This window comes from Saccoglossus kowalevskii, chromosome 18, assembly GCF_978046115.1.
Source record: "Saccoglossus kowalevskii chromosome 18, keSacKowa6.1, whole genome shotgun sequence".
NCBI classification, from domain to species: domain Eukaryota; kingdom Metazoa; phylum Hemichordata; class Enteropneusta; family Harrimaniidae; genus Saccoglossus; species Saccoglossus kowalevskii.
In genome coordinates this window covers 13,971,888-13,988,532 of record NC_140658.1, presented here as the reverse complement: position 1 = coordinate 13,988,532, position 16,645 = coordinate 13,971,888, and positions in this window count along the sequence as shown.

Below are 16,645 nucleotides of genomic sequence, written 5' to 3'. Positions count from 1 at the left end.
TGGGGATGCCTGTTTTATTAAAAAAATTAAAAAAAAAGGATTGATAGTTACAGCTATTGTCGCTTTATGTAAACAAATAATCTTGTAAAGGAGTCCATCACCATTATGATGTAAGTTTATTAATTCTTTCTTTTTTTCAGTGATTTGGCCTTGAATGAACTTCAGATGAAGGAGTTGCAGGATCAGTTCGAGGCTCGAGGCTGAGCAGTATTTATTAGTGAGTATTTTTTTACCAGTGATTGAATGTATGGCTTTGCATTGATGTAGAAGGTTTTATAATGACAGATGTATTAAAGATATTTTTTTATTAGAATCTGGAGCAACAATGTGTGTTTCTAATTTAATGTGTAAAAAAATGTTTGGCCTTGAGTGGCCCAACTTTTGTCAGGCAACGTCAGATAACCTCTACACAATGAAAACATGCGATAATGATAGAAATAATGTGAAAGCATTCATTCAATGAACGATATTTCGCTCACTGCATCTTACGTAAAAGTCATGCCACACAAATTGAACAATTTTGATTTGATTTTGAACTTGAATTTCTTCTATTTCTTTTTTAGTTCAATGTTTAGATATGGTGTTGAGATAGCTTGACCTCATTAAAATTAACCCTCACAAATGTTTATAGCACATCATTAAGCATTTGTCAAACTCAATGATATCACTACAATGATATGACCTTTGTTTGTTTGTTCGTTTTTTTTCATTTGATTTTATTCAAACACAGACTCTCAAAGTGAACCGAAAGTGGTCTATTTCACTAGTTTGATATTTTAGCACATTAGATTTTTGATTCCTGTTTTTTAATTTCACATGATAACACAGAGTATATTCCTAAGCGATAACACTGAATAATAAATGCTTTTGTTTTTAACAACAAATCTGGCTTTCCCTCAATTTTTATGATACTGAAAATATCTGGGTTCTAAATAGTAGCATCCATTTTAAATGAAAAAAACATTTCAATGATTTTACAAACACACAAAAAGAATAGTGTTTGTTTGTGTTGTTTTCTCACCTCTATAGATATTATACAAAAAACAAGTTCGCGAACTCTAATTTGCATGATAATTAGCTGATTTTTAGCTGTTCCAAGACTGTTCCACTGATATCTGAAGAACCATTAATTGGATTTTGATGAAATTTGGCACATGGATGCTCTGAACTAGTGCGCAGATGTGATTAGTTTTGGGTAAAAATCTATGAATATTAATTACCTAATTTGCATGATAATTAACTGATTTTAAGCTGTTCCACTGATTTTTGAAGAACCACTCATTGGATTTCAATGAAACTTGGCACATGGATGCTCTGAACTAATGCGCAGATTTGATTAGTTTTGGGTAAAAATCTGCTAATATTATTAATTACCTAATTTACATAATGATTAATCAATTTTCGGTTTTTCCACTGATATCTCAAGTACTAATCATAACATTTCAATAAAACTTGGTACATAGGTGTCATATGACACTGCACAGACCTGATAGTTTTTAGGGTAATATCAGTACATATTAAGTACCTAATTTGCATAATTAATTAATTTTCAGCTTTTGATATTTCGAGTAGTAATGATCACGTTTCAATGAAACTTGGTACATAGTTACTTGAGGACTGTGCAGAGACCTAATTAGTTTTTGGGTAAAATATTTGTGCATATTAATTACCTTATTAGCATAATTAGTTAATTTTCAGCTTTTCACCTGATATCTCAAGTACTAATCATCACATTTCAATGAGACTTGCGACATTTTTTCTAGGACTATGCAGAGACCTGATTAATTTTGGGATAAATAATTGTGCCTATTAATTACCTAATTTGCATAATTAGTTAATTTTTTGCTGTTCTATGGCTGTTGCACTGATGTCTAAAAACCAACCACTCATTGGATTTCAATGAAACTTTTAAAGAGTACCCATCACATTTCAATGAACCTCAGACCATGCACCATATTAGTTTTTGGTAAATATTTATGCTTCTTAATCACCTAATTAACATAATTAATTAATACTGATATCTCAAGTATTGATCATCGCATTTGAATAAAACTTGGTACATAAATGCTCTAGGACAATAGACAGCCTGATTAATTTTAGGTTAAAATCTGTTCATATTAATTCTCTAATTAGCATAATAATTAATAATTATTATATAAATATAATTATTTTTTTGGTTCTAATCACATTTCAATGAAACTTGGTACATTGTGCAGACCTTTAGTTTTACACTTAAATCTGTTCATATTAGTTACCTTATTTGCATAATTAGTTTTCAGCTATTCCATCAATATCTCAAGTATAAGTAATTTTGAATTAATTTTTAATGTGTCTCCAAAACTCTCAGCACACGGGAGTTCTTTCTAAGCTTTCTTTGATTACTTCATAGTTCAACATATGTTAGTTCTTGCTTGAAAAAATACACATATGTTCGCACTTCCTAGCTTACCTTGACTTTGCAAGATAATTCCAGAGTCTGCACCCTGCTTACTAGTTGTTTGTTCTATTTGTCAAAATTCCTGGGCTTACGCTCCCTAGCTTATTTGTTGTTTGCTCTTGTTTAAAACATACTAGATTCGTAGCTTGCAAGATAAAATTGTTATCTCTGCTCAACGTAATCCGTGGACTGTCCTCATTAGCTATAGACCACCGAGGTAAATATTGCCTTGCTTTTCAAAGTCTTAGTGATGTCTGGCATCCAAGTTAAGATGACCTTTCCTGTATTTATTCAACTGATTTTATTCCGTAAACTTATGCAAATATTGGCATACCAAATTTACAATAAAATCGTGTACCACCTAACTCAGCCATAATTACTATCAGACTGTTGGGGTATTTGACCTATTGACCGCCATTTGTTTGCTTCCAAAATTTTAGTGAAACATTTATCACATTTTTTTGTATTATTTTTAAATTATTCATTTGCATACTTTTCATTTGCATAAGCTTCGTTCGTTTGTTTCATTTATCCACTGCGCATGTTTATTGCAGCCCATTTGCTTCATTCTGTTTACATACACTGTTTACACCGCACGCTGTTCATGCCCAGTCATTCAATTAGGGATATAATGCATGACATAACAAATACATGGTTGTTCAGTGGAAAACTGGTTATTCACATGAATATTTTAGGATGAACAAATTCACATAAAATATAAATTACTGGTCTGCTACATGTCCATGTGTCTAGAAGTAAATATCAACTGAAGTTTTTTTCCCCCAGTGAAATGACATTACTGAGCTGGGCTATAATTACTACTAATTTTGAATTCTGTAACAGACAGAATTTCCATAGGCTACAGATTCATATGACAATTTTTGAGAGATTTATTTAGATTCAGATTTATTTTTTGGAAGGCGAACAAAGTTGACTTTCAACATTCAAAAGGTTAACTGAGCGGATCTTGTCCTATTCCTACATGGCAGCTAAACATGCCACATGAACATGTTGGGAGGAAGTAATATATACAATATATAAATTTCTGGTCTGCTACATGTACATGTGTCTAGAAGTAAATAGCAGTGTTTAAAACTGAAGTTTTTTCCCGTGAAATGATATTACTGCGCTGGACTATAATTATTGCATACTACAAATTATGATTTCTAAAAAATATTATTTCAATGCTTTGCTTGTCACATGGCAAAACGGCAAAATTCTGCAATGGACATAATTTTCCTTAGACTACAGGTTATTATGACAATTTTTGAGAGATTTTGAAAAAATGTAATCAGATTTATATTTTGAAAGGCCAAAAAAAGTAGACTTTCAACATTAAAAAAATTAACTGATTGGATCTTGTACTCGTACATGGCAATTAAACATGGCTGTATGACATCATTATCATTATCATATTAGATCATCCCTTGGCTTTATCTCATTTTGAACCAAATCAATGGATTGTGTGTGAACAAAAAAAAGGTAAATTCAACTTTATAGAAAATTGCTTAACCTTATTTAGTAAACTTTTTTTATGATTGTAATTGATAAAAATTTTCTACATTCTAATTTCATTTCTCTCTGCCAAAATTCAAGCTTGCAATTTTATTTTTATTTTCTCCTTATCACTAAAGTTGGAACAAGAAAAAAATCTTCACTCTTTTGTTATCTTCCTTCCTCATTTGTTTCTCTCATTCTGCTTTGTGAGGACGATCCCACCTTCAATTGGCTATTCTAACACTGAGGGCGATTTCATTATTCTGATCAGTGGAGAAGTGTTTCTAACACTGAGGGCGCTCCTGCATTTGATTGGCTATCCTAACACCGAGGGCGCTTTATTTATTGGTCATTGGGCACTCTATCTTGATCGGTATTTTATTATTTTATTAAAACCTCTCTCTTATTTGTTTAACTTTGACATGCTGGAAAATACTTTTGAAGATGCTCATTGCATCGTTCCATTGTTTGTTTTTTCGTATCTGACCGACGAGCAATTTTCAGTTGCTGAATGAGTTTTGCCTCACTGTTTCATTAACCACTCGCTGTCCTACAACTATGTAACATTTCAATCGCTACATGCCACTGCTCTAATGCCTAGGTACGACAGTAGTTTCAGGAGACCAATTCTGTTATTGAGATATTATAACAATCGTGGCTAGGTGTGCGTTAGTGGGTTTCTTGTGAGTAGAATGATTTCAGGCATTGGTTATGACATATGGAGAGGAACACCACATGTTATGAAAGCGAGGGTCAATGCACTTATTGTCTGCAATGAACAACGTTTTAAGTTTTGTTTTGTTTTTTCAAAGGAAAGGGAGCATCATTTGTCGAATACAATGGAAAACTTGGTTAGCGAGAAGACTGAACTGAACAAAAAACTCAAGAAAGCAATAGTAGGTTTTGATTTAGTTTGAATCATTAAAAAACAGTTTATTAGTGTTAATTGAAGATGGTCATAGCTTTCGACAAAAATATTTCCTTATATTCCCTGTGCTATCCGAAACAACTGGCAGAATATTGTTTAACAGCTTGGGGATATTACATAGTCAGTGATTTCATTGAAACCCCCTCTTGATCTATTTGATCTGTCATTCAATGTATGCTTTCATTCAGCAAATTATATATTTGATTTGAAGTGCTTTTTACAGTTCAGGAATTGTTGGTAGGGTTGGTTAATGGGCATTTTATCCTATCATAATTTGTTATGGTCTGTTATATCAAAATTCTGGAATAAATTCAACTCCGCATTTTCTTGGGGTTGAACCTTGTGACTCAAGTCTCTGCTATTTCGGTGATGGGATTTGTAATATGTTCACTAGCTGAAAATTCAGCAGTGATCCCAATGGTAATAATTCTTTGAAAAATTAAACTAAAACAATAGAATTAATTAAGAAAGATTATGAAGAAAAATTACAAAAGGAAAAGACCTTAAAAATTCAGGTTTGTATATAAGCATATATATATATGACACTTGTTTGCTCTTGCAAATGTATTCTGTCATTTTGGATTTTGTTACATGCACATTTTGGCTTATAGAGGGTGCATTTGCAAAACAATATGCAGCCATCTTGGATTCTGTTCGTGTATCACTGCATTACATCAACTAGCCTATAAAATGTAAAAGAGTTTTCTTATTTCAAATTTCGCTCAAGTATCATTCAAGACTCTATCTATTTAATTTCACTGTTTTGATGTTTTGAGCAAATTCACTGGGTTTTCAGTTCTCAAACTTGCCAGGAAAACAATGAGTTTTATTGTTTATTATCCACATGTTCACATGGATTTAATTTAGCAAATTTCTCTTAATAAAAGAAAATTAAATTAAAAGCCAGCGAACAATTAATGCATTTGTAGTATAACGTGTTGAAATTTAAGTCTGACCTACCTTATCTTGTTTTAGTTTGTTTGTTCTAAAAGTGATTTCAAATGTCAGGAAACACAAACAAATCTTTATCATTCTGTGCCAGGCAATCAATAAACTCGCTGAGGTTATGAACCGGAAGGACCTTTCTGGTAAGAAAAAACAAGATCAGCCAGTCTGAATTCTAAAAGATTGAGAAACAGAATAACAAAATTCAACAACCTTGAAGAGATGACCTTGAAGTATCAGCGAGAATTGTCAGAGTTGCAAAATGTAAGTTTGGATTTATAATAAATTAAGTATTAACCCTTTTAGTGTCATTGTCAACGTTTTGCGCCATATTGTCAGCTTCCTTTATTCTGTGTTTTTTATATTAACTTCAACCTTGCAAATAGAAGTGTGCATAGAATTGTGGGAAGAAACGGTGTGCATTGTCGTGTGATAACTGTCATAAAGGCGATTCACAGGTAATACTTGTTTACAACTCTGGAAGGACAATCTGAATCTACCAGGTGTGCTTGTGATTTACATAACAAAGAATGTTTACGATCTACTGACTTTCCTACACGAGTTCTTGCATGTCATCATGAGCTGCTAGCAAAACCACATTCTGATTGGCTTCTGTGGAAACCCAGATGGTGTACCTGAAACTGGGCCATTTATGCTCTATGAATAAGCTAGATTGAGAACAGTTGTTGTTCACCATTTCAATTAAGTACCATGTGTGTTGCTGCTACGATATTGTGATACAAGCTTCAATCATCATTCTGCCAGACTTGTATGAACTACTGCGATCTCCTGCTTTCAGACTCTTGTATCTCTTCGTTGATGTGTAGCAAGAAGCAGATTTCATTGACTGTCATCAAATTTCACATCCTGGCAATCCCCATTTTAGTGAATTTATTGATTGAAGTATTAAAGCCAGCAGCTTTAACTTGATATTTTGGTGTGTGTGTATTTCATTTCCAGTGCTATTGTCCTGTCTAGCAGTGAAAGAATCCCCTGTTCAGTGTGAGTTATGTGGTTGTCCCTCTCAATATCGATAAGCAGGCCTTACACTGTGACACATGTACAAAATAATTTTCTACAGTCCTCTCACACATAAAATATTTATAAAAATTGACAAACTTTCATTTCATTCAGTCTGTATGGTCAGAAATAGTGATGAAAGTTAGTTACAGTTTTACAAAATGTGAAAATATTAGAAGAGTACCAGAAGCAAATGCAACTGCAGATGAAACTAGATAGTAAAGACAGTGAAATAGAACAGATTGCATTTAAACTGCAATCCCTGAATAGCGACACTGCCAGCATTAATAGTGGTATGGACTTGGACTCTGAAGAAGGCATCCCAGGTAAATACATCACAAAGTAATAATATGTGTGCACGCTGAATGTCTGTCGTTGATGATAATTTAGCCAAGGGACTTTGTTATGGTCCCAAAAATGGTTTCTTCCTGTCCTCAAGATCGTATTATTTTGAATAGAAATGATATGTACTGTAAATACATTAATTGTTCACTGGGTTTTAATTTAGATATTTTCGCTGATAAGTAAAATCCACGAAATTAAATATATATGAACATGTAAAATAACAATAAAACTCATGTTTTCGTGACATATTCGTGAAATTAAAACACAGTGAATACGCTAAAAACATTAAATAGTGAAAATAAAAGGTTTTACAGTGTTTAGTCTAAACAATATTCTTGGGTAATTTACCAAACATTTTGATAATTAATTCAAATTATCTCATTAAATAAGTAGACAGTTTTCAACCCGTTTAATAAATAAACTCATAAAATCTATATGAATTTAATTGTCCACTGTGGATGTGCATCATTTTATTTGTGCTTGGCACAAACATTAATCCCTGAAGATCAAATAATGACATTAGTCAGGTTTCGCCAGTTAGTAAAACTATCGGATGTACTGTTACATGATACAGAATAACTAACGAAACAAGATTTAACATCCATCATATTCCACGGCATTCAAGGCCAATCTGATCAGTTGATCAATAAGTCTATTTTTAATCCATACATATGGGTATTGGTAGTGTGATTGTTTTGCCTACCACTGATATTGTAAGAGTAAAATTAGTCAAACCAGTCAGTCACTCACTCAGTGGCACCCAAATAAATGAGTAGCCCAGTCTATTCAGTTCATAGCCAGCCACGCATGAGAATGGGTGAACCCTGTTGAGTCGAGTTTTGGGTAATGGGTAAACCCAGTCAATCCATAGTAAGCCACCCATAATAATGAGTAAACTAAGTCTAGTCAGTCTGTAGAAAATCACCCATAATAATGGGCAAACCTTCCACCCATGACAATGGGTTTCCTTCAGCACATCAACCTCTTCAGAAAAACCATGATGATCATCCAATGAATAAGCGCCACAGGGCTGTTCGAAAGGAGAAGAGCTTACCGTAGGGGTATCGGCCAATCATATTTTTTGAAGAGCGGATTCATTTGTCTCAAGTAGGTTTGTGCTATATACTAATTTTCTCCAAACTCCAATAGACCACACTGCTCATCCAATGAATATCTTCTCCCACCTCGCTTTCTTACTCAATGCTTGGGATTGCAATGTGGAAATTGCGAAGGTGATCTTCCTCACCAGATTGTTAGACTTCTCCCAAAGTGCATATGGAATGCGGTTCTTAAAACAATGCACTTTGACAGCTTGTGCCCAGACGCCACATCCAAGTAATGGGCATGGAGAAGTCATTCCCAAAGTAATCTCCGGCTGTGTATGTGCAGGGGATTCTCCCACACATTTTGGGCCCGACTTTGATTCCCGCTCACCTGTCACTTTGTGCATTGGTGGTGATGCTGTCTTGAGTTCTGAGTCCTGAGTGGCTTCATTCGCTGGTAGTGATGGCGAATTATCATCTCACACACTCTCAACCATTTTGATATTGCTGCCCAGCAAATGTGCTCTTACTCTCTTCTCAATGTTGGCTTCCTCTTCTTTCCCAAACTCCCAATTTCGTGGGAAATTCTTCTTTTCTCTTTCCTTGTACACCCAATCTCTTGGGAAGTTCGTCTCCCTCCCTGTTTTACCTTGGATTTCTTCCACAGGGATTTAGACGTAGAGGGACTCCCAATTGCTTGGGATATCCCTCTCTCTTTCGGCTGGGCACCAGTCATCCCTTTCTTCTGACGTGTGGCCATGCATTGGCTGCATTCTCCCTTCTGACTTCTAGGTTGTTTGAATGTTTTTACGCAAACCAGCCGGGGTTTCCACACACCCAATGGTGTCTTTGCCTTTGTTACTCGTGTGACTCCAATGTAAACAAACTGAAAAACCTCTAGAACGAGAAATATTCAACAAAATGTTGCCGGACAAAAAATTAACAATACCGGACAAACTGAAGAAATAAAATATCTTAGCTACTAGATGACAGTAGAGATAATAATAACAATATAAAAACTTCGAAAATAGTAAATCAAAGTCAAATGAAAATGGCGTCGATATATGAACAACGATATATAAACATTGTACATTGATTAAACTAACTCTCGCCGTTTAAAAAGTATGTGAAACCAATAAATTGGTGCAAAAACAATGATTAAACACTAACAATGTTTTAAATAACTTTCCCTAATCAAAGTTTTGTATAGTATGCCAATATATGTGAAGGCACAACTTATCAATCACATGACGATTGACTGCTTGTGTCGATCAGATGGTATATTTAATACAGATATTAAATGGTATGATATTTTTACGAGTTTTCAGACGGGATGAAGACGACCAAGCTGAGTTAGCTATTTTGCAGCACCGAAAACAATTCTTGTTGGCTAGAATGGGAAATCTCTTAGCTAGAAATGGAATTCAAAAATTGTTCCTTGAACGCACATCCACCAACCAACAGGGCACATCGCCTTCTGATCACCAAATCTCTGACATTTCACTAGCAGAACTGCGCAAAATGACGAATCTCCGATCGCAGGTTGATCACGAATTGTCACCATACTTCAACGCCATTGGAGCGAACAAAGGACATGAGGCTGAGAACAAAGGACCAGCCGGTGAGTACATTATTCGCGACAGTCTCATAAATTCCTCCGGGCGTCACGCAGAAAGAAAGTTGCCCGGTTTGAAATCTCCAGAACATGATCTGAAATACAACGACTTATCACTCGAACAATTTCTACAGGGTTACACGCTCTTACTGCAGGACCCATCCATGCCCAAAGCAGAACAATAAGGCCGGTTATGTCTCCTGCACGATTTGTTTGTTAAACTACCATTGTACAAATGGCCCATTGTCCGGAGCTATTACGCAGCAATGGCTCGTTTAATCGATGATAACAGACGTACATGGGACAGCGATTACTCAGACGTGAAAGTACTTTTTTTTTATTTCTCAGCCAACAAGTTGAAATCAGTCACTCAGAAACAGACGACAAGCAACGGCAACAGAAATACCTCCAACACGGACGGTTCGCCTGTATTAGTGTGTACAATGAAAAAGGTTCTTGCTCATTTGATCCATGCAAATTTAAACACATTTGCAATCATTGCTATGTTACCCGCAATCATTTTAATCATCACAGCGAAAAAGACTGCAAACAGAAGTTAGGCACGTCCATGTCACCTCTGCACCGCGATAAACCAATCTCCTCGTGACTCCATGTGCAGCCCTCAGACACCACATCAACGACTTGTGACCTCCCTGTTCGATCTACGCCTGTACATGTATCTCTGGATGATAGTGTTATCTCGCTCGATTCGGTTAGCAATAACATCACCGGGTCTGACCCAACACTTTCAGTCATCACAAGTGTGTCAGGGGGCTCCACACCTACGCCACCAGCAGCTACATCACCGTTTTCACTTACGGACACAGCATTACCCAAGCTCAGTCTTCATCGATAATAACAAGTTTGAATCCCTCGCTCTCGGCAGTTAGTCAACAACCACACTGACATGAAGCATGATCAAAGCGTCAACATGGCAGGCGGTCCGCAGTGACATGAACTTCGACCACACACTTCATCACAACACAAGCAGGTCGAGGGTTACACCTCATCATTGACAACATCATCATCAACTACAAAAACAACAACTTCTCCATCATCAGCTGATCATTCGTCATCGTCGCCCAGTCCGAACTCTGCGCTGCCAGATCACATTATTTTTTAACAGCATTACATTGATTTACATCACAGAATCTCCACTTCAGGCCTTTATAACTTTCAAGGTTGTTGCATCCCGGTCTATTCCGGTCTGAACATTCAGTTTTGGCGCCATTTTCTACACGATTATGACAACGACATCTGCGACTTCTTAGAATTTGGTTGGCCCATCAGCTACTCGCGTGATATTCTCCCTACTTCGCACGTGACGAATCACACCTCGGCTATACATTTCACTGAGCACGTGGACAGTTTTTTTTTAATCGGAGCTATCGCTTGGTGCATCCATTGGACCGTTCGGCACTCCTCCATTGTCTCGCCCGCTCATTACCTCACCATTAATGACTGTGGCTAAGAAGGGCTCATCTTTCCGTCGCGTGGTCGTGGACTTAAGTTTTCCAGAAGGCTACTCGGTCAACGACGGCATCCCAGAGGACAGTTACATCAGGGATGATTACAAGCTGAGATATCCTACAGTTGACTCCATGTTGGATCGCATCCATACACTTGGTTCCGGTTGCCTCCTCTACAAACAGGACCTCAGCAGGGCATACCGACAACTTCGCGTGGATCTGGGAGACTACCACCTTCTCGACTATTCTTGGAAAGGGAAATACTACTTTGACGTTTCCCCACCTTTCGGGTTATGCACAACGGCCTTAATGGATCAACAGTCAACCAATGCAGTGCCTCACATCCTATGCAACCAAGGGCACAAGGTGATCAATTATATCGATTTTGGTGGAGCCGAGTTACCAATCAATGCTACTGCAGCTTTTGAGAGTCTAGGAAATCTGCTAAACGACCTCGGCCTTCAAGAATTCGTGGCTAAAGCATGTGCTCCTGCTACTAGTATGACTTTTCTCGGTTCTGAATTTGACACAGTCAACATGACCATTGCCAAACTCACTCAAATTCATGAAGAGCTATCCAACTGGGACAATCGCTCCTCTTGTTCCCGCACAGAATTACAAAGTCTCATTGGTATCTTGTCCTATATCTCGAATTGCGTTCGCTCGAGTCGCTTGTTTATTTCCTGCATGCTGTCCACGCTTCGCACATTCACTGCAAAACATTCCCGCACCCGTATTGATGCAGAGTTTCGCAAGACGGAAGGTGAAAGACGTTTTTACAGGACTATAACGATGTTTCTATCACACACACCCAACCTTGGTCTCCGCTAGACACTGTTGTGTGTACAGATGCATGCCTTTCAGGCTGCGGCGGCATCTATGTTACTCAGTTCTTCCGCTCACCTTTCCCACAACACATCATCAACATGGGTTTGTCTATCAATGCATTGGAATTGCTTGCAGTGGTGGTCGCACTCAAGCTCTGGTCCCATACTTGGCGCGCGCTTCGCTTGCAAATAACCTCTGACAACATGACAACGGTTGCATTGATCAACTCTCATTGTACTCATTCAGATTTCGAACTCAGCTGTTTGCGGGAAATCGCATACTTCCAAGCACGTTTCGAATTCAATCTCTGGGCTGTACACATCCCTGGTTGGAGCCGTGTCGCAGATGCATCAAGCCATTCACATTTATCTGGCATTTACGAGTCTTGTGTGGAAGAGTTACAGTCAATCTTTGGCATCTCAGAAGTCGTTGTACCTCAGGAAACGTTCCAGTTTATTCATCCTTTGGTAACTTGTAGTATTTTTCCTTTTTCGTTTCCGCAGGTAGTCAAGCTCTGCTCGCCACTCTGAACCATCAAGCGTCCCACTCACTCCACTCAGCATTTGCTTCCATTTCATTGCGCAAAATTACAACTCAATGGCGTGCATTCTTCCTTTTCTGCCATTTCTTTTGCATCCGGCCAGTTCTGGCCACAACACGAACGATTATTCGCTACACACAGTTCATCACCAGCTCGTTTTCAAGCACAGCATCTATCCACAACTACCTCAACGGTGTTCGGCTGCTGCATCTTTTTGTCACCGAGACCCCACCTTCACTCGACTCATTCAAACTGCGCCTTGTTCTCCGGGGAATACAGTGGATAACTGCGCACCAGCCTCGTCGCAAGTTGTCTATCACACCGGATATCCTACTTCGAATCCATTGTTTCTTGGACTTTACACACCCGCTGCACGTTATGCTGTGGTCTGCCTTTCTCATCGCATTTTTTTCGTTCCTGCGTAAGTCCAACCTGGTGCCCCCTTCAGATACAGCTTATGACGCCCGCATTCATCTCTCATGGTGCAGCGTTGGATACAACACCATAGGTTTGATCATCCGTATCACATGGTCCAAAACCATACAGTTCGGCGAACGGGTACTGCACATTCCTATCAGCCTACAAGCAGTGGTGGACATGTTGCCAGCACCTTTAGAAGCTCCACTGTTTCTCGCACTGTCATCTACCAGCAGCCTGCATCCTTTGACCTACCAGACTTTTGTTCGACATCTGCGATCATTGCTCAGCTCCACAGGGCTGGACCAAAACAGCTACTCCGGTCACAGATTTTGTCGTGGAGGTGCCTCCTTCACATTTCAGTCAGGAGCAGACCCTGAAGCAATCAAAGCGCAAGGTGACTGGCGTTCACAAGCTTACCTGCTCTACATGGAATCCTCATTTGGTTGTCGCCTCAGGACGGCATCATGCATTCGCGCTGCTATCAAGTCTGGCCAAGTCGATCTGACACTTTGAACATTCGCTTTTGGCAGCTTTCATTTTTGGCCTTTTAGTGCTGTATTTTGCTGTATGCCAGAAATGTAATTTTAGATTCAACAAAATAAAACTAACTTTTTATTTTCTTTTGCCGCCAATTCGCTTGAGTCGGGTTCATTCTTTGCCATTGAATAATTGTTGTATTTTGTAAGCAGTTCAAAATTGTTAATTATTCATTTGCATACTTTTCATTTGCATAAGCTTCGTTCGTTTGTTTCATTCCTCCACTGCGCATGATTATCGTAGCCCATTTGCTTCGTTCTGTTTACATGCACTGTTTACATCGCACGCTGTTCGTGCCCAGCCATTTCTGTTCGGGTTATTTTCACCCACCCACCCTTTTTTTTTTCTCGCGGTCATGTCGTCTCGCTTTTCTATTGTTTAGTACTAGTACCAGGGCTGAAACGACTACCTTGTTTAGATCACAATGCCCAAAGCCTGGGCTGGAATGTCTTATAATAACCTTTTCATACCAGTTCCCTCTTTTCATCACAAATTCACAAAAGAGTCTGCTTTGGACAAACTACCTCTGTGGCCCTTCTTCATTTATATACACTCGGTCCTACGCTTCGTTCTTCTAATAAGACCACAATCATGCCTTTTCACATGCTGCTCCTCAACTATGGAACACCCTTCCATGTGCCAAGTCACTGCTGTCTACTTATTTATAAGAACACTGGGAACGTATTAATACAACTAAAGTGGAATAACTTCCCCAGGGCCTTTGAGCAGAACGTAATTTTGGATTCAAGTATTTTATAAATGTGTATGATTGACTGATTGATAGACTGATACATCCGTCATTGACGGGATTTCAATTAGGTTTCGGCAAAACATTTTGAAAAACAGTTCTGCTGTTGTGGTGTGAAAGAATGTCGTAAATGACGGACCATTACACAACGAATGGAATACTTGGAAATGTATGTACGAACGCCAGGTATATATACCAAGACATAATACCCAAGACATTCATATGTTGTATATACTCCGAGACCAAAGCTTTAAAAAAAAACAGAATAATGTTGTAATTCTGTGAAAAATGGCAAAGCAGTGCAGTTTTTTGTTGAACTGAGAATATATGCACTGATTATCTAGTACGGGTGACGATTCTAGCAGCTGTGTTTTGTTTTGCCTTTGATTAATGCTATTTCTAAGTGCAAATAAATGTGTTTCTCAAAATTTGACTGAAAGTCTTGCATGAATTAAAATGAGGAAAATGTTGCTTACGTATTCCTTAATGCCAATGCAACGAAGATGGTAGTGAATGGCTTTGCATGTATTCTTGATATGGATATCGAACATGTGTTTGTTGTCAAAAGTTAGATACGTGCAGTAAGTAAGTAACAGGTGCAACAGATCTAGATCAAAGTAATATAAGGTGTATGTCGGCAATTCACGAAGCAATATAAGTTAACGTCATTATTAGCATAGTGTGAATCTCACAAAATCATTAATTACAATGTCCCGCCCTCATCCACTTGTCGCCAGGCAACCAAACACAAACGGGCTATCGGACCAATATTTCGGACCCGAAGTGAACGAAGGGGGAGCATAAATTGTTCCTCACTGTATAAAAGGGGGCCAGCACACACAGTCCCCAGAGAACGGTCCTCTCAATCCAAATCAAGGGCAATGGATAAGTATTGTGTCGAACCAGCGCTAACCGTACCCACAAACACGCTAGCACAAATAATGAGACCTTAATAATTCCAAACAACAAACGGTATATTATCAAACAACTAGCAGTCATGCAATGCAAGATCAGTAAACTGCAATACATCAGCAGCAACATTAATCATAAATCACAGCTACTATTACACAGTTGTGGCTGAAACAACAATCAATGCACAAAAAAGTATCTCTACAGTTCAGTGAAAACAAGTAATCAAATGTCTCTTTACAAATGTCACAGTACAAACTATCAGCCAGTACCATGCTCTGCACCAGTACAGTCTCGATCAGCCACCAAGTGCGTGCAACTCCTTATATGGCAATAGTCTTAATGACGTCACAATATTTACTAATCGCAATAACACATGCCACAAAACTCGCACAGAAAAATAACAAGTCACAAGTTCAACAAAAGTCAATAAATGTGAAAGCTCATACACATTAAACTAAATCAGTGGAAACCAGCAACCATGTTGTTGACATATTTTCCGTTCAACTTGAGCAAGTGTCCAAAATTCGCGCGCTGGCGAATACAATTTTGGCGGCAAACAAACCACAAATCCAAAATGTAATGCTTGCACTCAAGATCCGACACGGACAATATCTCAGCACAACAACATTGAAACAATAAATAACCCAGGGAAACCGAAACAGGAGCGGTGGAGGAAATAACCCAGGGAGAGAGTGATTTCGAGCTCGCTAATAAACGATCACTACATTACATCCAACTCGTCGTCGACCTGAGTATCACTACAGTTTATTATCGTGACAAATGTAATACTCGGTTATGGCGAAGTCGGCCTATCACACATGAACCAGACGGTTTACCTCAGAGTCTTCTCTTGACTTGCTCGCTTACCAGCAAATCCCACGCTGTCTTGATCACTCGTCGATGTCCCAAGTTCACCACACAACAGCAGGCAATCGGGGTTACAGCGTCAGCCTCGTGGTTTCTGGGAGCGCAACGTCTTTCATTCATGGAAAGTTCGTTTCACAGGATCCAAGACTCCCTCAGTCTCACAGCTGACTCCAGCGATGACTCGGTTGATTCCCCTTCTCTGCCACACGTGTTCAGTCAGGAATCAATGCAGTTATTCGCCTGATTTAGATGAATCTTCACTCCACTCACTGTAACCAAGTTCAGATTGTCTGGCCATTTTCCTGTCCTCCTCCTTAGCGCGTTCCTTCAATAAATCCGACAACTCGCCACTCTAGGTCAAAGGTCGGTCACTCTCAATTAGCATAAAAAACTCTTAGGAAAGACATCCCCAACCCGTGTCTCGCTCCTGTACACGGTAAATTCTAACAGTCCAAAATAAGCCACACACCATGGCATCGGGCAAACACCATGG